Source organism: Muntiacus reevesi, chromosome 3 (assembly GCF_963930625.1).
Source record: "Muntiacus reevesi chromosome 3, mMunRee1.1, whole genome shotgun sequence".
Taxonomy (NCBI): domain Eukaryota; kingdom Metazoa; phylum Chordata; class Mammalia; order Artiodactyla; family Cervidae; genus Muntiacus; species Muntiacus reevesi.
In genome coordinates, this window is record NC_089251.1 from 263,561,583 (window position 1) to 263,586,185 (window position 24,603).

The 24,603-nt window shown below is 41.8% G+C and overlaps 1 long non-coding RNA gene across 2 annotated transcripts in view; it reads left to right on the forward strand.

Annotated features, from left to right (window-relative positions):
- Nucleotides 1-2,235: 2,235 nt before the first annotated feature.
- The window catches only part of LOC136163520 (uncharacterized), a 68,193-nt gene continuing 45,825 nt past the window's right edge, over nt 2,236-24,603 (forward strand). For both annotated transcript variants that reach the window (XR_010662250.1, XR_010662251.1), the window contains exon 1: nt 2,236-2,682. This is a non-coding gene — a long non-coding RNA (uncharacterized lncRNA). The remainder of the gene's footprint in view (nt 2,683-24,603) is intronic.

Here is a 24,603-nt window from a genome sequence, read left to right on the forward strand (position 1 = left end):
TTTATTTACTTATTTGTTAGGGAGGCCTGGCGTGCTGCAGTCCATGGGGTCACAAAGAGTCAGACATGACTGAGTGACTGAACTGAACTGAATCTCATCATGGATTCCCCACCCTCACGGCCTCATCTAAACCTAATTACCTCTCAGAGACCCCATTTCTAAATTCCATTGCTTGGATGTTAGGGGTTCAACATATGAATTTGGTGGGAGACAAAAACATTCAGTCAAAAACAACAGGCAAACCATAGTTTAACACAGAGCAAAACCCCGCTATTATGCTATAAGCAAAATTAAAAACCTTTAATCAAGTAATATGAGGATCAGTGTCATTGCAAGGTTAGTGAATGACCTGGGTGGTGGGAGACAATCACTGGTTGCATCACATCTAAACCTGAGTTGTCACAAGACATGTTATGTCTCTGTTTTGAGAGCACCCTTAGAGAGAAGGTATAAAAATAAAGAGGCTCTGAACTTTAAGGATGATGGCCTTCATCTTCCCTCATTGAATATTATTAGAGCCATTTTCACTGTGAGTTTAAGGCTGGTCAGCTTTGTTTTCAATGGCAGTTCCAATTGTTTAGTAGTGGCTAACTGCATTGAATGTATGGATGTGAGCGTTGGACTATAAAGAAAGCTGAGTGCTGAAAAATTGATGCTTTTGAACTCTGGTGTTGGAGAAGACTCTTGAGAGTCCCTTGGACTGCAAGGAGATCAAACCAGTCAATCCTGAAGGAAATCAGTCCTGAATATTCATTGGAAGGACTGATGCTGACGCTGAAGCTCCAATACTTTGGACACCTGATGCAAAGAGCTGACTCATTTGAAAAGACTCTGATGCTGGGAAAGATTGAGGGCAGGAGGAGAAGGGGATGACAGAGGATGAAATGGTTGGATGGCATCACCGATTCAATGGACATGGGTTTGGGTAAACTCCAGGAGTTGGTGATGGACAGGGAGGCCTGGTGTGCTGTGGTTCATGGGATCGCAAAGAGTCAGACTTGACTGAGTGACAACTGAGTGAACTGAACCGCATTGAGTGGTGCTTCAATGAGGGGAATGTCAAAGCCAGTGCTTGGGAAATCCATCACCTGATTGATTAGCACTGTCTAGAATGATTGTGGAAAGGAGCCTGGAGGTGTGAATACTGCCAATTGGCCTTTTCTGGGCTTGAGGCACATTAGTTTTATTACTAATGAGGACACTGAGAGAGACTCTTCCAGAGAAGCAGAGACAGTGGGGGAAAGTTGCCTGAAAGGATCGCCAGAGAGAGTCTAAGAGAGTAAACAAAGCTGGTGGCCTAAGTCAGGAAGAACTTGATTATTCCATGGACTCAGAGTAAACCAATCACAAATGCCCTAAAAATTAATGGAGAACAAGGATCTCTCTCCAACTGGAAAATAGTGGGCAATTCAAGAGGGGGCTGAAACAGAAAATGCCTGATATCCACTGTAGTGATTTATAAGAGCAGATAAGCTTGTGGAATAGATAACTATCATCATGCAACACAGTTGTGGGCAGGATGAGTCTAAGAAGTTGAACTTCACCAAAGCGGTATTTCTCTACACTGGGTGCATCTTAGAGTCACCTGGGGAACTTTATACAACCCCACCTCTGCCTGGGGATAGAGACAAATTAAATCAGTATACACTGGGAGTGAGCCCAGGTGTTTTAGTTCGAAATCCTCCCAGGAGATGGTGGGCCACTGGCCTAAAGGAAGAGGAACCAGGGCTTTAGAATCAGGTGCACTGGGTCTAAGTTCTGGATCTACCGCTAGTAGCTGTGTGAGCTTGAAAAATGTACTTAAACTCTGAATTACTATTTCCTCACTAATAAAATATAGGTAACAATGTAAAGTTCTGAGGCTCATATGAGATCATATATATACATAAAGGCCCTAATACAGTATCTAGAATGTTCATGGAAAGGTTTCCTGTTGCTCCAGAATTAACAACTGGAATCCAAAACTGAGAGCAAAGTATCAAGGACCAAAAAATAAATAATAAATGACTAGGGATCAGACATCCTTCTCAGGGCTTATCAAGAAGCAGTTGAGCTTACTTTGCTTTCCCAGTGAAGACTGCCACCTGCTTCCAGTGCCCGTAAGCAGACAGGAAGTGGCGGGGGAGACGTCTGGGAGGACATCTGCATCCTTGTGGGGGGTGGAGGGGAGGGGGGTGTTGCGGGAGGCTGGCTGCTTTGGGATGGGACGCTTTTCCTGCTCCCTGCTCATTCACCAGTTGGCTGTCTGCTTATACCACAGGTGGGCTGATTTACCTCTGCCCAGTTTAGTAAGTGGAATAGAGAACTGGAAGGAGAATGTGGAGCAGCAAGAAGGGGTAAAGTGTAGTAGCTTCCATGCCCAGGACTTAGCATTTGGTGACGAATGTGGGATTTTGTTGTGGACCGAAGGGATGCTGTGGAAGGCAGCCCAGTTTGAGGCCATCTCACCAGTACACCACCAAAGAGCACTGGTTGCCAGGAAAGTGGACCCAGTAACAAGAAACAGCGGGGTGAATCACCAAGGGCAGGAGCAGACGGTGAAGATGGTGAAGTGGGAGGCCTTCTGTGAGGCCTCTGGAAAATTCATGTAAGCAGCAACAAGGGAGTCAGATCTGGATGTCTGCCACAGAGAGAGAGGGCAGCCGGCAGCACTGCCGAAGAGGACTCCAGCACCCCAGGCAGGTAAGAAACACTTGTCTCTGCTGTCCCTCTTCGTTGTCACCTTACAGAGAGGAGGAGGGTCCAGGAGCTGGTAAACACCTCTGTGTGCTAAGTCTCTCTGGTGGGGGTACTGTCTGGGGCTGGGAAAAAGGATACGGTCATTGTACTGAAGCAAGATTCAAGTTTTAAGTCCTATTAGACTGGATTGGGCTTTTTACTTCTGAAAGCGATGGGAACCCTAAGATCTGCCTGAGTTGTTCTCGGGGGATGGGATTGGGGAGTGGGGATGGCGCAGCAAGGAGTCTATAAACATTGCAGAGCTGAGGGCAGTGGCTGTAGACCCATAAAATCATTTCACATTTGACTCCCCTGTGAACGAGGATTGCTTGATACACCAGGTGCAGTAGCTACCATTTTCATTACCGACACAGTGGCAACAGGCAAGACTGAATGGTACAGCTTTGGGGAAATGCACTGGTGATGAATCACTGTGTGATTAGGCGGGTGGGGTTTCCCCCGAAGGGACTGCAACCGCTCACAGCCAGCTGTCCTCAGAAGAGGTCAGCAGTGGGGCAGGAAGTTAGAACTCTGGCATCTGGAGTCAGCCTGAGTAGATCTCCCAGGAAGGGCACCTCATGAGGCCCTGAGGTGCTCCCTGGAGCACGTGGGCCACCAGGAGTGACACGCTTCCTCCTGGGGGTGAATAAGCCTATGCTCCAGAATCACCTCTGTGTTCCCCATTTCCATTCATTGTCCCTGAACTTCCTGAGATTTCATAAGCGTCTCATTTATTTTGACTTCTGATGTCCTGGGAAGAATTATGGAGAAAAGTCCGCAACCATACATGGAGCAAAGTTGTACAAAGGAGGGGGAGACTCTTGTTCTGAGGCTGTGGCCCCAGTGGCCAGCCTTGGGCACTAGCTAAGGACTTTAAGGAAAGGATCATCTCACTATAGCAGGTTATATCAGAGGTAGTGGCCAGGATGGGAGCACTAACGGGATTGTTTGCAGAAACACATAACAGGGGAGACCCTCAGAGAGTGTCAAAATTCTTAGGCATAGCAGGGGACCGTAGAGGGGAGGGGCTAATTTATGTCAATAAAACTAGTGTGAGTCAAGCCATATCGTTTGCGTTACACTATAATTAGAGTTACCCAGCAGTGGAACAAGCTCCTTGTCACTGTAATGTCCTGTGTCTAAAGGATAGATGTTTTCCTTTTAGGGAGTCTTCTAAGGGTGTTCCTGTGATGTTTATTCATTCAACGTGTATTTATTTCCCATTACTTATACAAGCATTGTGCTAAATGCTTTACATACAATCTCCATTGTGCTCACTCAGTCATGTCCAACTCTTTGTGGCCCCATGGACTGTAACACACCAGGCCTCTCTGCCCATGGAATCTCCCAGGCGGAATACTAGAGTGGGGTGCCATTTTCTACTCCAGGGGATCTTCCCAACCCAGGGATCGAACCCACATCCCTCGTGTCTCTCGCATTGGCAGGTGGGTTCTTTACCACCAGCGCCACCTGGGAAGCCCACAGTCCCATTAGTGGGCTTGTTATCTTATCAGTGGGGAAACTTCAGTTTAGAAATTGCTTAAGATATTAACAGCTAATAAGCAGTGGAGAGAGTGTGTGACATTAGGTTGTCTGACTCTAACCACTGCCTTGTACTCACCCCCAAAATTGAGTATGCTTGTCTAGTGGGGGATGTGGAGACAAACAGTTCCAGACTGATTCATTGATGCAGATGTGCGCAAATTGTTACGGGGCACGTGACTTAGTGTCATGGAAGAAGAGTGGAATGGAAGGGACTGTCGGAAGAGGCTTCTTACAGGATGTGCCTCCAAGACTGTTTCTTATGTGATGTGTAAGAATTACAGAGAAGAAGTACCCTGTGGGAGAGGAGGCTGACATTCTAGACAGAAGGGTCAATAAAGCAATTCTCACAGAGGTAGTTCAACAAATACCCATTGAGTAGCTGAATGACCACATGAGCAAGTCACCTAGTCAAGACACAACATTGCTTTGGAAGGACCCAAAGGTGGGGAATATGGGGATATTCGAAGGTGGGGATAGCATATCAGCATGGAATGCAAAGAGCAAGGCAGAGAGTGCTAGTAAGGTTGCAGATAACATAGAAGGCCATGAGCCAAATGGTAACACACACACACACACACAAAGAAAAAGCAGCTGTGGGCCAGTGGAAATGTTTGAAGGCTGTTTTGGGGGAGATTTGGACTCTATTTCTGAGCTGGAGTATCTCCAGGTGATGAGACAATGCTTAAGGTCACCCTGATTACACTGGCTGAAATGAACAGGTGGTGCAAGTCATTAGGGTTTGAGGACACTCCAACATGTTTAAGCTAAAGAGATTCCTTACAACTCTAAGAATAGATCATTTATTAAGTACCAAACTTTTCTTGAAATGAATGAATTTGTAAAATGCTTTAGTGTTGTTATACAAAAACTGGTTGCCTGGTTATAAGTTGCTATTTTACTCAACTTTCACAAATACACTGCCAGAGTGTTACGATCAAAGCCTGTGATTTTTATAATCGTGCTCAATTAACCATTTCAGTTTTGTGATGCATGGACAGAATGTTTATTTTGACTCTAATGCCCTCAAACCTGGTGCAATGAAAACATACAGGTCCACTTCATTGGTTTGCAAGTCACTGATCGAGCTGGTATACATGTATCACCTTAAGAAACAGATGGTCTACCTAGCTTTGAGGATACAGGCAAGCAGGTTAGCCAGAGGTTCTTAAAGCCTCACCAGCTGCTAAAGGCATATTTGGTATAGAAATCATAAGAGGCTTCCCCAAATCCCACCCATCCTCTCCTTAGACACCTTCCTGCTTTGTGAGGCATAGGAGACAGCTCTCAGTATAAAAAGACACAGCTGAACCTGGTTACATAGAGCACATCTGAGTGCTTTCCTCCATGCTTTTATGTTTGAACTGACCCTTCGGTCATGCGATCAGCTATTACATCTTGCTATTCTTTTGTTCAAAAAAGCAACAAAGATTTCAACAATGTCTAAGAAATTCAGTTAACTTGCCAAATGTAATCAATATAGCTTGAGTTTTTGCTTCCCCTGAGTAAGAAGATAGCACAGAAATACAAATAGATCATTTGAGTCAAACTGAGAAAGCTAATTTTGATCATCAGCAAAGGCAGTGTGACAGACATTGGAGACTGTCCTTCATAACTAAATCAGAGACTGTTTTCGTTCACACAGCTCCAGAGCTTCTGGGGAAAAGATTGTTCTGGAACCTACAGAATCCCCATCATTTTCTCTATCTCCTGGGTGAGACTCAAAAAGATGATTCCCGTAGGACACAATTCATACCCAAGTTCAGTCTTGGAGAAAGAGCTCTTTATTGTGCTCTTCATCTCCCATCTCCTTCCCCGGAGCTCACTGGGAAATGTCAGAGCCATCTCCACTTAATCATTTGAGAAAAAAACATTTCCAGCCTAAAAAGAAAGTTCTCAAGTTCCAGCATGCAGTGAATTTTTATGCTTGACTTACAAATGTCTAAAGACTGAGGGGAACACAAGAGGTTTATAATGGAAATGCTGACTGTGTCCTGATTTATTGATGCTGACAAGCATCTCCTCCACTTAAATCTCACAGATTCAAACTCAGATCTTACACTTCTGGGTTTCTTGTGGGGTTGTGAGGAAGACAGCAGACATGCTGACTTCACTGGAAATTCCCTGGTAAAAAGACCCTTACCAACATTTTGAAAATTAGATCTCCAGGCTCTGATACCAGCCACTGACTATCCAAGTAATGTATTCCCCACCAATGTAACCTGTGAGAACAGAAAGAAATGAATCTTCTCCCTTAACCATATGGCCACTTGGGAGGAAGAAGACCCTGCCTTGAGAAGGTGCTTCTCAACTGTTTGCCCAGGGTTTAAGAGGAAGGGTCCACTCCCGACCAGGACAAGGTAAGGCCTCTCTACACGTGGCCTGGTGTTCCCAAGTCTCTTCTGCTTTTAGACAACATTTCTTGTAAACTTGGAATGAAATGCTTCCATTATTTTCTCTTTCAGGAAATGATTCATGGTCTTTCCAAAACGAACAGGATCTCTCTCATATAGCAGAATATTTGAATTCCCAAAGCAAGAATTGCTCTTTGCAGACCTCTCCAACCTCTTTGTTCATTAAGTTTATGTCTGTTAGTTTCTCATTTGCTAGTAATTCTGGCAATTTGGGTCCAAATAAAACAAAGTAGAATTTGTAATGTTAATTTTTTTAAAGAAAATAATTTCCCTGTTTCTTTAAAAGCACATCCGATACCCTGGTTCTGTCTTCTAGGAGGGAGATCTGATGGTAAGGCAGAGATGTGTGGGGTAGTGGAAAGAATGCTGGAGATCAGATTCATCAGATCTCAGACCCGAATCTGTTGCATACTGGTGGCGGAATGGTGGGCTCATCCCACAGCCCCTAAGTCTCAAGTTCCTCAGTCTTAAGAACTGTAACACAGCCTGCTGAATTTCACAGAGGATCAGAAGGCCTAATATCTGTAAAAGAGACGAGAAACAAGACGTCAAGGAAAATAATGTCTGATTATCATTGTGAGTGTAATTCCTTGGAAATTGGTTTTTCTTTCTCATTTAAAGGATAGAATGCTTCCTCTGTCTGCCAGTGCACAGGCTCCTTTGTCCTGGGTAAAGCATCCCAATGTAGAATTCCTCTAAGGGGCTGACATTGGGAATGGGGGTGGTGGTGGTGAGAGGATTTAGGCATACGCCAGTGCCCGATGGGTAAAGCTGCTGTTCTGAGGGCCCTCAGGTGCCAAGATGCTTTAGAAACGTTTTGTCCTACACACCCTTGTAGCTTATCTTATATATCTATACACCATTATCTTGCTTGGATTTAGACCCCTGGAACTCAAATTTCTGCTTTAGAATTCTGACATCTTCAAAGTGGTGGGTCTTATTAGCAAAAAAGGAATGGTCCCAGCAACAGCACTCGGTTCATTGTGGCCTCTGAGGTGGATGATGGGGTGTGCTGCCCATGGGACAGAACACGCCCTGGTCCAGCTTTCTGGAGGACTGCCTACAGAGGGCTTGATTGTTTTCCTTCTTCCCCTCTCCTTTTGTCCCTCCCTTCTTTCATTTCTTCCCTAAGGAATTCCTTCTCTCAGCTGAAGGCAGCTCCCAATGGTCAATATTGGGGTAGGAAAGTCTGGCCCCGTGGGCTTGATTTCAGACAGATTTGAAGGGCCATCCAGCTTCAGAGCTTTCTGTGGGATTGATTGAAGCCTTGCAAGCAACTGCTTCATGGTTTAGATTTTCTCTCTTCCCAGCTCTGCTTCCCTTTCTTCTGCATAGCTGATGTTCTCCCTCTGCAGAAAAGAGCTGGCACAGTGGTCTGAGGGGCTGTCCTCCAAACACCAGTTTGGAAGTATGGCCCTTGGCTGGTATCTGGGAACTTGGGTTTATTCCATTCCCAGAACTGACAGGAGCAGCTCATAGTGCCCAAACTGGTTGTGGAAGCAATGTGGTCTGTGCTAGACACCTGTTTTGCTGTGGGGAGTCCGGAATCCTGGTGTGTGCTAAGTCAAGATTACCCACGTGACCGCCTCCAATAAAACCCTGGGCACTCAGTCTCTGCTGTTTCCTGGTAGGCGCATTGCCTGTGGGTTGCCTCACAAGTCCTGTGTGACTCCGCTGGAAGAAGGTTCTTGGAAGCTTGTGCCCGATTTCCTCCTGGCTTTGTCCCAGGTACCTTTTGCCTTTTGCTAATTTTTCTTTATATCCTTTTACTGTGAATAATTATATCTGTGAATGCTACCATATACCAACCCCTGTTATCCCTCCTAGCAAACTCCCCCAAATTCCTGCATACACATTTCCATCATCTTAGTAAACCTGACCGAAGTCACCCTCCCCTTACTGTTAACCCAAGACCTACTCTTCCTTGAAGCTCGATTTCAGGCAATGGTAGCACCATGCTTCCAGTTCCCTAATCTGATCATTTTAGAATCAAAACACTCCCATCCAGCTGGCTGATAGCCCTTCCAAATGTGTCTCTATAATGTCTCCTGGATGTGTGCTCTGCATTCTCACCACCACTGTGTTTGTAATTTAGGCCGCGATGCTCTCCTCTTGACAATTGTTTCTCTAATTGTTCTTTCCCCAGTCACACCGATACCCAGTGCCGCCAAGTTCACCTTCCTAATGTAAATTGTGGAATAAATGAGTATCTAGGTTTAAAATCAAGACAACTTCGGCTTTTTTTTTCTCAATGATTTCAGAATAATATTAAATTGCTTAGCAAGGCATTCAAGGCCTCCATGAACTGGCCTCAGCCATCAGTCTGATTCTCTCTTACTTTTTGTACTATACTTTTAGCCACATAGAACCTCACACTGCTTGCTGAAGAAGCCTGATATTTTTGCCTGCTTTTTCCTTTGTCTATGCTGTCAATTCCCTCTCAGAAGGTCCTCACCCACCTTTTCTTGTCGAGATTCTATTACCATTTTTTAAGCCAAACTTCTTTTGAGATCCGTTTTCATAAACCCTTCCCAATCTGTCTCAAGGTAGAACTGACATTATGTCCTCTGTGTGTCTACAGCAAAAATAGATTACTGTATCTTCCACCTCCCTTGATGTGTGTCTCTAAAAATAATAACAAGTCTTCCTCTCCTTTTCCTTTGACCTTAATATTTGACTAAGCAAGAGCAAATTGTTAAACAAGAATTTTTGTTTTTTATGAGACAGAAAACCATCCATGGTTTATAAGCTGTGTACATGTATATAGCATTTGAACCAGTGGTCACCAAATGTTCTGAATTGTGTACCCCAAAACAAACTTGAACATGTATTTCCGACACTATGTGTACAAATGTACATGTCACACACACGCACACTGTTGTTGTTTAGTCACTAAGTCATGTCCAACGCTCCTGCCGCCCTGTGGACTATAGCCCACCAGGCTTTTCTGCCCATGGGATTTCCCAGGCAAGAATGCAGGAATGAGCTGCCACTTCCTTCTCCAGGGGCATCCTCTCTACCCAGGGATCCAGCCCACGGCTCCTGCCTCTCCTACACTGGCAGGCAGATTATTTACCACAGAGACACTTGGGGAGCCCACGTACATTACACTGACATTCTCTGTACATCACAGAACATACACGTAAAGTTTCAAAGGATGACGTAAAAGACAGATGCAGCGCACCCTAGTATTTTCATCCTCTGCCCCAGTGAGGCCCCTTGTTCTGAGCTGTGTGAGACCTCTCTGGAGAACCCTGCTTCCTCTTCCCGGGACTATGTGCTTCGTTTCCCCTTTGTGACCTCCCTACCTTGAATCAAAAGCCGTTGTTTCAGTTGCACTAGGAAATACTAACTTCTTTGTGATCAGAATGCAAAGAGGTTATCTTTCTCAAGGGAAAGGTGAATTTCGTGAGCAGTGCAAAGCCCTGTAGTTTAGCTGCCTCTTTTGCCAGACTCTCCAAAGAGAGTCAGTCTTATTTTTTATTAAGGAAGGCAGCATATTCACATAGACCCTCAGGGCTTTTGTTATTATCTGATGGTTGCACAGGCAAACCACACCTTCTGAGATCCTATATGATTAGAAAGACATTTCAGAGTTGGGCTGGGCTGCAGGCAGGTGGAAGTACGATATTTTCCCCCTAGTGATGACAGATACTGTGTGATAATGCAGAGCTTTTTGTGGCAGTGACCTTGAGTATGTGAAGTTCTCAGCTCACTTCTGCTGTCACAACAGACTCTTGAGCAATCCAAGCAGAAAAACAGAAGTACAAGAAATACATAAAGGAAGGTGGTGGGTGGTGGTATAAAAATAACTATAGGAAGATTTTCGGGAAATATGGTCAAATGCACATTAGCATCAAGCATAAGCTTAAGAATCTGATACAGAGTAAGTCTCAGAAAGAAAACAGATTGCAAAAGGACATTTATACAATTCTGGATTAAATAAGATCTTTGAACTTGAATTGTTAAAGAGACCCCAGGAAGACAGAGATCTGCTGTTATACAAGGAATCTTTGGGCTACTGTTCTGCAAAGTTAACCTGCACAAATTTAATATGATTGCATTAAGATTAATATCAACTGAGACCTTTGAATTTACAAATTGACTCTCTTTCTACTTTTGCAAACAAGCCTTACTGGAAATCACTACATCAAAAGTCATTAAAAATATGTAGATACCACAATGACTCCAAAAGGCAAGCTGAGCATCATTGCCATTTCACACACATCCCACACATCTCACACAACAGTGGTACAGAATGGCTACAGTTCACACGCTAGCTCTGAGTATAATGTTTCCTATCCAATCACCAGCCCACTACTAGGAACGGACAGTTTGGGGTTTAAAGCAAAATGGACTTTTCTCTGCAGAGATTTCATTTCAATGAAAGTCAAAATAAATAGGGCAGAAAGGATATATAATTAATCGCTTTCTTCTTCTCAGCCATGCTGGTATATTCTATGCCTACCCAGGTTCTCCAGGAATGAGCCTTTGCCTTGAACACTGTTCCATTCCACATGGCTCCAGGGGAGGCTGAGGCAATGAGGAAGTGGAGAAAGCCTGTGATATTCTCTGACAGCCACTCCAGGGCATTGCGAGGCAGATGCAGAGCCAGCAGGCTGCAGTTTGAGTCTGCTGTATTGTGCTATTCTTGGGCAGCAAAGCTTGCTTGCATGTAGGCAAATGGACATTAAGTTATGCAGGTAATTAATATCAGCGTATTTGCCTTTTCTGCAAGTATTTGAGGAATTTAAGATATAATTTACATGATATCTTATCCAATAGGTTGAAATTTCTGGAAATGCTACAGATATCTTGGAATGTAGCTAATCAGTTGATACAGAATGAGTCTAAAACAGAAGTGATTTTTATATCTCTCTAGAATGATAGTGTGTATTTTAAGAACTTTTATTCTGTTGATCTTAGATCAAATAAGGAATGTCAAAAGCACCTCTCTTATTCAATAGCTGGTTAGCCAAGAGAAGGGACACTTCAAGTACTAGAAGTTTTTCTTTGATTCTAGGAAAATAATATTTGATATTTGTAATTCAGGCTGTCTGGATAAATGGATTCAACACGCTCTTTAGAGGTACTAATTTTCTAATGGTATGCAAAGATGCTAACAATATCAAGTAAGAAAACACCAAAGAGAAGTATAGATTGTAACTAAGAGATGAGATTGTACCTGTGAGAGATCAACAATACAGGAATTATTTTGACACCGAGGTTCATTTTGGAGTTCTCACAGAGGCAATCAGGACTTCCCAGAGGCTTTTAAGGGCCCGTTCATTAGATCTGTAAGTCATTTGCTGCCCTATCTTTTCCTTCTTTCTTTGCCTACTGTCTATCCTCAGCAGCTTCTCTCCATGCTTTAGGAAGAAGAGGACAGCCTGGAGTGACATGCCTTCAAACACTCCCTGTGGTCCTAGACTGGACCCAAAATTCTTGCCTCCTTTCCCAGGAGCTGTCAGGGCCTTTCATGATAGAAAAGTAATTCCTCTTCACATCAAACTCAATACAGTATTCTGAATTCAGTCAGGAAAACAGAAACCATGGCAGGCATTTCAAACAAGGGGAATTTAATTGATCATAGAGAAAGTGAGGAAATTCCAGGAAAACACCTACTTTTACTTCATTGACTACACTAAAGCTTTTGACTGTGTGGATCACAACAAACTGTAGAAAGTTCTTCAAGAGATGGGAGTAACATACCACCTTACCTATCTCCTGAGAAACCTGTATGCGGGTCAAGAAGCAAGAGTTATAACTGGACATGAAATAACCGACTGGTTCAAAATTTGGAAAGAAATACAGCAAGATTATATATTGTCACCCTGCTTATTCTATGCAGAATACATCATGCAAAATGCTGGGCTGGATGACTCACAAACTGGAATCAAGATTGCCAGGAGAAATATCAACAACCTCAGATATGCAGATGATACCACTTTAATGGCAGAAAGAGAAGAGGAACTAGAGAACCCCTTGATGTGGCTGAAAGAAGAGAGGGAAAATGATGTCTTAAAACTCAACATTCAAAAAACTAAGATCATGGCATTTGGACCCATTACCTTATGGCAAATAAGAGGGGAGAAAGTGGAAACAGTGACAGACTTTTTCTTGGGCTCCAAAATCACTGTGAATGGAGACTGCAGCCATGAAATTAAAAGACACTTCATCCCTGGAAGAAAAGCTATGACAAACCTAGACAGCATACTAAAAAGCAGAGACATCACTTTGCTGACAAAGGTCCATGTAGTCAAAGCTATCTTTTATCCAGTAGTCATATACTGATGTGAGAGTTGGACCATAAAGAATGCTGAGCACCGAAGAACTGATGCTTTCAAACTGTGGTGCTGGAGAAGACTCTTGAGAATCCCTTGAACAGCAAGGAGATCAAGCCAGTCAATCCTATAGGAAATCAACCCTAATATTCACTGGAAGGACTGAAGCTGAAGCTCCAATACTTTGGCCACCTGATGAGGAGAGCCGACTCATTTGAAAAGACCCTGATGCTTGGAAAGAGTGAAGGCAAAAGGAAATGAAGGCAGCAGACGATGAGATGGTTAGATAGCATCACTAACTCCATGGACATGAATTTGAGCAAACTCTAGGAGATAGTGAAGGACGAGGAAGGGAGTCCGTGGCGTCACAAAGAGTCAGACATGACTTAGCAATTGAACAACAACAAAATCAGAAGAGCTGAAGGAGCAAAAGGAGGAAGGGATGATACACGGAGAACGGAAATCTCCTGATTCTTCCATTTTGACCCTCATGAGCCTATTGCAGCCACTGGGCAGCTCTGAATGCTGCCACTTCTGGGACTGGAATCGTCACAGCTGTCCCTCCATGGCTGAGGCTGTAATCAACAAAGGGGCCTCTGCTGCTGCCTGCCTGCTGGAGTCTGCAGCTAAACTGCCTCTCTGCTGCCGTAGGAGCTGCTGCTGCTGAATTTAGAAGCAGGATATTTCTCCCTTCCTCCAACCCTTTGATCTTCGCTAATGCCTGCCATTGGCAGATACTAATAGGAAGCCACTGGCAAAGAGCCTGAGAAATGTAATTTACAGTCCTCCAGATTGAATCAACACAGAGCAGTTTATAAAAGGTTAAGTAAAAAGCTGAGAAACAAACTTTTTATTGAAGTCATAGCATATATTGAAACTGGCATAAACTTGAGATCTGGGGACCTCTGTGTTGGACTTGATAAAACCATCTATCACATTTTATTTATACTATAATTATGATAAAGAAGTATAATACAAAGTATAAGGGGAAGATAGCAGACCTTGAATTTGTCTGAAATTGCCAAAAAATATTTTGAAATTTTAATGAAAAAATTGATCTTGCTTCCATAAACATGACCTAATTTACATTGTGATTTTTGCTTGAAAAGGCTACATGTATTTCTTATCAATGCTCTTTAGTGAAGAGCTCTTCTGATTCTTGATAGTCGCTATTAATGAGAAACTGTTCACAAATGGGTGAGCGAAAAAGTAAAACTTTTAAAAATAGCAATTCAAAAATTCACTGCTGTTGAAAATATATTTAAAGACTAATAGCTCCTTCTTCCTTTCACTGATAAACGTAATGTTGGCATTTCTTGTGATGATATGAATGGCTTTGAAGTCTATTAAAAAGTTTTCAAATCTGCTTGGTGTTGCTCTTTCATGCATGCATTGTACTGTAGTTACTGCACAGCTAGCTTAGATGTCTCTTAAAAAACCATGTTGGCTGCAAATGGATGGGAACACTGAATAATTATTAAAATAAAGATTTAGGGCTAATGTCGGATCAGGAGCTACACAGGCCAGAAGGCTCCATCCAAGCTTCCCAATCACACACTCTCTGTAATTTAGGATCCAGAACGCTAACTCCCCGGCAGGACCATAGCCTCGTCATTCATGTCGAGTCTGTGTGGGTGTGCTCTGACGTGGCTGGCTGAAGGAGGTGGTAAAGCACCTTGTTGACTGCAGTTCTTGCATTTTGAGAGAGTGGAAGTAAAGGACACTGTTCTGCTTGTCCTCTGCAGGAGTCTTGGGACACATTGTCAAACACCTCTCCAGTAGGGAATCGGGATCTAGAATACAATAGCATCCACTTATGATACACAAATGGCCGCTCTGCCCTGAAGACCAGGAAGAACTTCATGCTGTGAGTTTCAAAAGCTTGAGTTTAGTTCTGCTCAGAACACTTCTCCCTGATTTGTAAAAGCCTACACCTATCCCCAAAATACAGAGACATATGTTGACAAAGATGCCAAACAGATTTCTACATCCTTGTAACGGAACTTTGAATACAACTTTAAAATAAGAATGCTGGAAAACCATGTTTTGGTTAGTGTGGTTGACAGCTCTGGGATGACTCTTTTCCTCCTAGTATTCATGCCCAGGAGGGTGGGTTGGCCTTAGTAATTTGCTTCTAATGAATAGAATACACATTTCAGTGATAAAATGTCACCACCAAGATTAGACAACAAAGGCTTGCACCTTGCTTACCTTCTCAAGTCTCTTACTTGCTCACTCACTCTATTTGAAGCCAGCTGCCATGTTATGAACTGCCTTATAAAGAGGAGTTATAACAACCTAGACAGCATATTAAAAAGCAGAGACATTACTTTGCCAAAAAAGTTCCATCCAGTCAAAGCTATGGTTTTTCCAGTGGTCATGTATGGATGTGAGAGTTGGACTATAAAGAAAGCTGAGCGCCAAAGAATTGATGCTTTTGAACTGTTGTGTTGGAGAAGACTCTTGAGAGTCCCTTGGACTGCAAGGAGATCCAACCAGTCCATCCTAAAGAATATCAGTCCTGAATATTCATTGGAAAGACTGATGCTGAAGCTGAAACTCCAATACTTTGGACACCTGATGTGAAGAACTGACTCTTTGCAAAAGACCCTGATGCTGGGAGAGATTGAAGGCAGGAGGAGAAAGGGATGGCAGAAGATGAGATGTTTGAATCCCATCACCAACTCAATGGACATGAGTTTGAGTAAGCTCTGGGAGTTGATGATGGACAGGGAGGCCTGGTGTGCTGCAGCCCATGGGATCATAAAGAGTCGGAAACAACTGAGCGACCAAACTGAGCTGAGCATGACCAGAAACTGAGGAGAGTCTCCAGCCAGTAGCCAGAGAAGATCTGAGGTCCTTAGTCCACAGCCTGGAGGAACTGAATCCTGCCAACAGTTCTGCGTGGGTTTGGAAGCAGATCTTTCCCAGATGAACCTTGAGATGGCTATCATTTATTACATGGCAACCCTAGTCAACACCTTGATTGCGGGGAAACCTGAGCCAAGACATTAGCTAAGCTGTACCTAGATTCCTAAAAAGAGAAATAGTGAAATATTTGCTGCCTTATTTTTTAATTGAAGGAAAATTGTTTTATAATTCTGTGCTAGTTATTACTGTACAACAACACGAAACTGCCATAATTATACATATATTCCCTTCTTCTCGAGCCTCGCTCCCCTCCCCCATCCCGCCACGCTAGGTCATAGAGAGCCAGGCTGGGCTCCCTTGTCGTATAGTAACTTCCCACAAGCTATCTGTTTCATACATGATAGTGTGTATACGCTGATGCTACTTTCTCCACGTGTCCCGCTCTCTTCTGCCCCATCTGTGTCCGCAAGTCCATTCTCTGCATCTGTGTCTCCATCCCTCCCTGAAAGTAGGTTCATCAATATCATTTTTCTATATCCCATATATGTGCATTAATATATGATACTTGCTTTTCTCTTTCTGACTTGTTTCACTCTGTATAACAGGTTCTAAGTTCATCCACCTCACTAGAACTGACTCAAATTTGTCCCTTTTATGGCTGAGGAATATTCCACTGTATATATGTACCACATCTTCCTTATACATTCATCTGTAGATGGATATCTAGGTTGCTTCCATGTCCTGGCTACTGTGAATAGTGCTTCTATGAACACTGGGGTACATGTACTTGTTGCTTTAAAATTGCTAAGTTTTGAGCTAATTTGTTCCTCAGCAACAGATAACTAATTAAAGAATCCACTTGCCAATACAGGAGACCCAGATCCCTGGGTCGGGAAGATACCCTGGAATAGGAATGGTGACCCACTCCAGCATTCTTGCCTGAAGAGTGCTAGGGACAGAGGACCCTGGTGGGATCCAGTCCATGGGGTTTCAGGGCTGAACGTGACTGTGTGACTGGGCACACTATCAGTTGTGCTTAATGGGCAGAAAGAACTCATAAAGCACTTGATAGTCTTTCACAGTATACCAGAAGCTCACTCACTGCACAAGCAATGAGATAATTGGCACTTTTGAGAGAAAGAAGACAGCAATAACTTACTGAATCTTATGACTCTTCTATTTCCTTCAAAGACAGGTTTGTGTTTGATAATTCCTATGCCTTGCAAATAATTCAAATGCCTTGCAATAGATCTGGTGACAAATAACCAAACAAATACAATGTTAAAAAATATACAGAAATGTCATATTGGTTTGCTGCACAAAAGATAGCTGGATTTTATCTCAGAATGTTTTCCAATTGAAAAGGTGCTAATAATTTAAAAATATAGTTTAAGACATTTGCTTACTCAAAACAAAAGTGATAACTGTATTATTAAGACACTGGAAAATACAGAAGAGTTCAAAAAGAGAAAATTAAAATTTCTTATTATACCATATTCTAGAGATAATCACTATCAAGATTTTGGTGTGTATTTCCAGACCCTTTTTTCTAATGTGTGTGTATACATGTGTGTGTATAAAACACCTTTGTAACACAAAAAACATACATTTGTAACACTTTTCCTTCAAAATAAGATTATACTACACATTTTGTTTTTGAAGCTGATTTATTTCAGGTTAGTATAAATGAGTATTTTACATTTTAATAAAGGTTTTTCTCCAAATTTCTATGGCTGCATAATATTTCATAATATGAATGGGCTATGGTTTATTTAGCTGCTCTATTATTATATTCTATTCATTTTTTTATATTATGAAAGTGAGAAAGAGAATGCATAGTTCTTTTTTCCCTTATTGCTCATGGGTCGAAGGCAATATAGGAATAACTAAGTGTAGCTAGCTCTCTGTGAGAATAAACAAAAGTATTTATATATATATAAATATATATAAATTTGCTCTTTATATATATATAAATTTGCCTCTTTATATATATATATAAATTTGCTCCAGGAATCCTGATTTTATTGAAGTAGCAATGGTCCCAGTTTGAAAAAGTAACAGAAAATAGCAACCCCCCTGATCTCCCGTATAAGTAGAGTGACTGGAGGAACATCTAGGAGAGCATTTGGGAGCAGAGAGAGGGAAAAATCATTTGGTAGGTATAATTTTTCTTTTTGCCTATTTCTCTGTTCCTGGGTGAAGGTATGAACACTTGATGACGAGCTCTGGCAGAATTGAGGATCTTAAGGACGGCATGAAAGCCATATCTCGTATGACGGTCACTCTGGTCCTAAGCATATGGAGTAGAATGGAGAGCAGAATTATTCTCACTCTGTAAACTGTTCTTTATTTCTTTCTCTCCTTCATGTGTACCTAAAGCTACATAAGCTAAATATACATATACCCACTCTGTATCCATATCTGTCTTAATCTATCCGACGCCACATCAGAAAGTCAATGGTTTCTATTGTATACCTACATGACCAAAGACTTCTTTAAAAGGGTTGAAAATTCCCAAAGGCCAATGGTAATTTGCATGGAGGACTTATGAGTTAAGGGTATTTTTTGAATTTTATTGAGTATGTGTGCTTATGTGTGCTGGCTGATGAACGGTAAGAAGAGGGGAGAAGGATTGCTTTACTACCAGTGGCCCTATCCATCCTTGAACTTCTTAACTACCGCCTTAGAGTCATCGAGTTTGACAGGTTAGTCCAGCTGTGATAACCTGACTTAGCCATTAGCCAGGTTGCTCAGGAACATGCTGACATGGAGGGTAAATGTAGGAGGGACAGAAAATTGTTTAGGCATAAGGTGACTGTTTAGGTGCGACCAGAATACTTTCTGAAACCTGAGACTGTGAGGAAAGATGACCCAGTCTTGGGTCAAAATTGGAATAGAGCCATGTAATGTTAGAATTCAAAGACATCACTGAGAGAGAGCATCCAAGCCAGAGGTGAGCAAACTTTACTTGGAATCAAGGAGTTATAAAACTGTAGGTTTCCGTTTTCCCCCTTCCAAGTTGAAAATAGTTTGGGGTTTTTTTTAGGTTCAATGGAGAAATGTAAAGCCTTAGAACTTACATAACCCAATGCACTGAATTGAAAAACATCAGTGAGGAAGTAATACTGTTTCTTTAGCCACTAAAATGTTAATGTGTGGACATATTTATGAAGCAGCTCACCACAGGCAGCTTTATAATTTTTCATCCTGAAATTATATTTCAGGCCAAGGTAGATGATGGTCCCTGAACAAGACTATTATTTGATGAGAAATGTACAGTGATGTGCCCAGTGTTACAAGGCAGACAGATGAAGTCTCTAGGCCTGGAACCCAAGTTTCTTGACTCCCAATTCAAGGCTTCCAAGAACCATTTTAGAAAATTCAAGAGGAGGCAGATAGAGGAGTTTGGGACTTCAATGACTATTATTTGCATAGAAATGATTTATATTGGACTACTGTTTTTACTTAATTACCATAGCAACCACTGTCAATTTCCCTTTTAAAAAAATTAAGTTGAATAAGTTAATTTATTAAACTAATTTTAAAAATTGAAGTATGAAGTTAATAGAGTGGGCTTTTGTTTGTTAGGTTTTGACCTTTATAATGAGCTATTTTGAAAATAATTGTTAGTTATGGATATTTGGGGGAACATACCATCCAATACTGTACTATAAAGATAACATCATTTTGTACTGTTTTTGTCCCTTTAAGTCCAAGCTGGCAGTGTTTTAGTAGATAAAATTCTCTCACAAACTCTGTAGGACTCTTGTGAATCTCACTACAGCTCATCAGTTAGACAAAAGCCACACCTACAAAATCCCTTCTCTAACTTTTGTCCTGCAGAGACTGCTGAGGAACAAGTTCTTAAACTTCTTGGAGGCTGTGGTGTTTGATTAAGAGGTTCTCTGAGGCACGCCCCTCACCGTTTCAAAGTTTCACTGAATCGTACTCTGAGGATCCACTTTAGATCTTTGAAAATACAGTTTTTTAATATTTATTTTCATTTATTTATTTGGCCATGCCGGTCTTAGTTGTGGCATGCAGGATCTAGTTCCCTGACCAGGGATCGAACCTGAGCCTCCTGCAGTGGGAGCATGGAATCTTTGCCACTGGACCACTAGGGAAGTCCCAATCTTTGAAAATCTTAACAAAAGGTTTTACAGTCATACTTGTGGCTTTGTCTTTAGACTTTTTCTCCTAGCAGTGACTTGGATCTGAACATTACTCAAAACCATTTCTTGATTTTATCAACTACTGCTATCTGAAGGGGGATTCCCTGGTGGCTCAGAGGTTAAAGCATCTGCCTCCAATGGGGGAGACCCGGGTTTGATCCCCGGGTTGGGAAGATCTCCTGGGAGGCTAAGGATTTTTAAAATCATCAGTTTAACAGTCCTTCCCTCAATTTATCTCTTTCCTTTCACATCTTACTATAAGCAAGCTGTCTTTTCAACACTTTACTTAGAAAGCTTCTTAGCTAGATCATCAAGTTCTTTAGACATATTCTCTGCTGCCCACACAACTGAAGAGATAATGTTGCTAAAATTTCTGTCACAACTTAGCAAGGATCGCCCTTCCTCCAGTGTTCCTCATTTCCTTCTCAGTCTTCCCCACCAGCATTCTCAAAGTTCAGTTTTCCACTTAACAGTCTCTTCAAAACAATTTAGATTTTCTCTAATGTGCTTCTCAAAATCCTTCTAGCTTCCACCTACTGCTTGGTTTCAAAGCTATTCCCATTCAAAAAACTAAGATCATGGCATCTGGTCCCATAATTTCATGGCAAATAGATAGGGAAAAAATGGAAACAGTGACAGACTTTATTTTCTTGGGCTCCAAAATCACTGCAGATGGTGACTGCAGCCATGAAATTGAAAGACATTTGCTCCTTGAAAGAAAAGCTATGACCCACCTAGACAGGATATTAAAGAGCAGAGACATTACTTTGCCAACAAAGGCCCATCTAGTCCAAGCTATGGCTTTTCCAGTAGTCATGTATGGATGTGATAGTTGGAGCTTAAAGAAGGCTGAGTGCTGAAGAACTGATGCTTTCGAACTATGGTGCTGGAGAAGACTCTTGAGAGTCCTTTGGACAGCAAAGAGATCAAACCAATCAATCCTAAAGGAAATCAATCCTGAATATTTATTGGAAGGACTGATACTGAAGCTCAAACTCCAATACTTAATCCACCTGATGCAAAGAGCCGACTCATTAGAAAAGACCCTGATGCTGGGAAAGATTGAAGGCAGGAGGAGAAGGAGGTGACAGAGGATGAGATGGTTAGATGGCATCACCAACTCAATGTACATGAGGTCGAGCAAGCTCTGGGAGATAATGAAGGACAGGGGAGCCTGGCGTGCTACCGTCTGTGGGGTCACAGAGTGACCAAACAACAACAACAATGGTAGCCTACCACTCTCAGTACAGGGTTCAATCAGAGAAGAAGAATCACTAGGATAGATATACACATGCATGCATACACACACACACACACACACACACACACACCCACATATACAGGAATTTGATCATCCTGAATTGTGTGAGCTAGTTAAGAAGTCTCTTAAGCCTGGTTCACCAGTCAGGCAGTCTGGAAGGAATGACTGAGATCAAGAGCTAGCCAAACCCAAAAGCATGAGGTTTGAGCCTCATGAGGATAGACTGAAACTGCTGCCAATTATTATTGCCTCTAAACCTTGGTGCTGTGAATATCCTGCAGATGCCAAGGCTCATTGTCACAGAGATAAACACTTACACCTGGCCCAAGAGTTAGCCACTGAAGGAGAATCCTGGGGAAGACGGATTGCTACTTACAGCAATGAGGTAAGTCAGCAGATTAGCAACAAGGTGTGAGAGCTATAAAATGCCTGAAGCTCTCTAGGTCTCCCACAAAAATTTCCCTGTGGCTTGCCCTAGATGGAAACATGGGAAAGGGAATTCTGTGGAAAGTAGTTCAGGCTGGTTAAATTGACAATCTTACATCACCATAATCCATCATGTCTGCAGTCCAGCCAGTAAGAAGGAGGGAGGAAATGAAGAAAAGCTCATCCTCCTCCATTTAAGGATGCTACCTCAAAGGGATGCTTTAACCCCATGGGCTAAAACCCAGTCAGGGAGGTGGGAAATACAGTCTTCATTCCAGTGGTCATGGGCATAGGAATTCTGTTCCTGGGATACGAAGAAGGAGGAATATTAAAGACAATTCACATCTTCTGCCACACACGTTTGACACTTCCTAGATGACAGGATGAGATGGTTGGATGACATCACCGACACAATGGACATGAGTTTGAGTAGGCTCCAGGAGTTGGTGATAGACAGGGAAGCCTGGCATGTGCAGTCCACGGGGTCACAAAGAGTCAGATATGACTGAGCAACTGAACTGAACTGAAATGAACTGAATAGAACTTCTCTGCTTGTCAAGCTCTAATTCACCCCTGTGCATGCTTGATCGCTCAGCGGTGTCCGATTCTTTTCGACCCTCTGGACTGCAGCCCGCCAGGCTCCTATGTCCACAGGACTTTTTAGGCAAGAACACTGGAGTGGATTGCCATTTTCCTCCTCCAGGGGATTTTCCCAGCCCATGGATTGAACCCATGTCTCTTGCCATTGTAGGCAGATTCTTTACCTGCTGAGCCATCAGAGAAGCCCATTTCACCCCTATAGACTTAGCTCAATTATCATTCTTCCTGCAAAGCCTTCACTCTTTCTTCCCACTGTGTTTTAGGTAAGTCCCTCCATCTTGGCACTTTTTTGTTTATTCATTTAACAAGTTTTGAGTCCTTCCATGTGCCAGGCATTGTTCTGGGAACTGGGCAGTTAGCACTGCAGTTAGCAGTGACCACAACAAAGTCCTTTCTTTTGCAAAGCTCAATGCATCACAATTATTTAATATTCTTTTTTACTCTAAGGCTGTCTCAAATTAAGACAAGAAGGGCAAGATTCATAGATAACTTCAAACATTTTTATTCCCAACTAAATGTATAAATCTGTTATCTAGAATTAAGATTAAATAATTGGGTGAGTCTTCTAAAGTACTTCATATTCTTTCCTTTTTGTAATTGGTGATTTATAGGAAATATAATTTATAAGTTACATCTCTTTTAGAAAGTCATGGACCTTAAAAGGACCCTGGAGGTTATGAAATTAAACTACCTCAATTTAGATGAGAAGTCTGAGTCCTGGATCTCAGGATTGAGTGCCACGTTATTGTCAGTACTAGAAGTAGAATCCAAGAATATTGATTTTTGTACAGACGCCCTTGATGTATTGCTTTTTGTGTGTGAAAAAAAAATCACAGTAAAAATATACTCCATTATGTATATAAAAATCAGTCTTTCCAAAAATTATAGCATCAAAATTCAGTTAAGAAAAAACTGCTATAAGAACAGGGGTTTTTGAGGTGAGTGTATGATAGTGTTAAGGGTATTTTATAGTACTAGTGTGTGGGAAAAAAGATATAAGTAATTTGGAAATAAACATATTAGAGAACAGTAATATAGAGTTGTAAAATGTCAGTTATATTTTCAGGGTGACAGATGACACTTTACATCAAGGTCCACGTAGCCCTTTCATAAAATTTCATGGATTCTATTAGAAATCTGCTTTATGTTAATTTGAGGTCTATAGCTGCACACATACACTCACACACTCAAAACCAGGAAAGTGGAGTTTTAATTTAAAAATTGAGATGAAAAATAAAACCATTATGCACAGTTTTGAGTAGCCACTGAAGTTTAACACGTATCCTTCCTCTTTGACCTTTGCTCCCACACACCAACTGATGCAGTCTAAAATACATGCCCCCATGTTCACACCCACACTCTCAGCTATCATCCGCCCCTCACACACGGTTCTGACACTTTTGTTCCACCTTCCTCATCTATGGGAGATAGCTGAAGGAGAAATGAAAGTCTTGAGCACAGATGCATAATGTATAAACGTGGGTACTACACAAAGCCTCTGGAAAATAGCTTGCAGTGAAATAACCTTTATTTCAGAAAAATTAATTTTCAGTAGAATTAATGAAAATATAGCTAGCCCCTCCAGACAAAATTTGTGATATCAGATGGGAAGATTGTGATTCAGTTTAATCCATTTTTATAACAATATAACTGAACAAATATAATAAATTGATGGCTTCCTGAGAAAGGGGTTTAAAACAGTACTGTTCAATTATCTCTAAAGAAAAATTTTATCTTTTTAAGTTGGTACAGGAAGGCTACACTTAATATTTTAGGGATTTTGCCCTGAAACCTTTAGTTTCTCTGATTCTGCACTACATTTAGGTTTAGGAGGATACAATTGGGTCAAACACCAGATTTTAAAGCACACCAATATGGAAAATCAACAATGCTGTTGCTAAAAATACATAAGCCAGGAATTGTGGAAAATTCAAAACTATCAAAGAAGACAAATGTTATAAAGTCTCTCTAAAAGTGGTGGCCATTGACTATACATTACTATTGTAGACAATCCATCTTAATTTTATAGGTCAATTTTTTATTTATCAAGTCTTAAAGGTTCTGAAAATCAATAAAATTATGAAAAACAGAAGTGAAAGATGCACATTTCCTCCACTAATGAGGAAAAATAGCTCACCTTCAGGGCAGGTTAAGACTCTATGAATAAATGAATGGAATTCTTTGGGCTACAGGTGGCAGAAAACATGACTCAGACTGGCTTAAAAGGAAGTTTATTGTCTCCTATAACTAAAAGATCCAAATGTAGTTTCCGCACTTCAAGCATAGCCTGATTCAGTCGAACAATTCACAAGTGC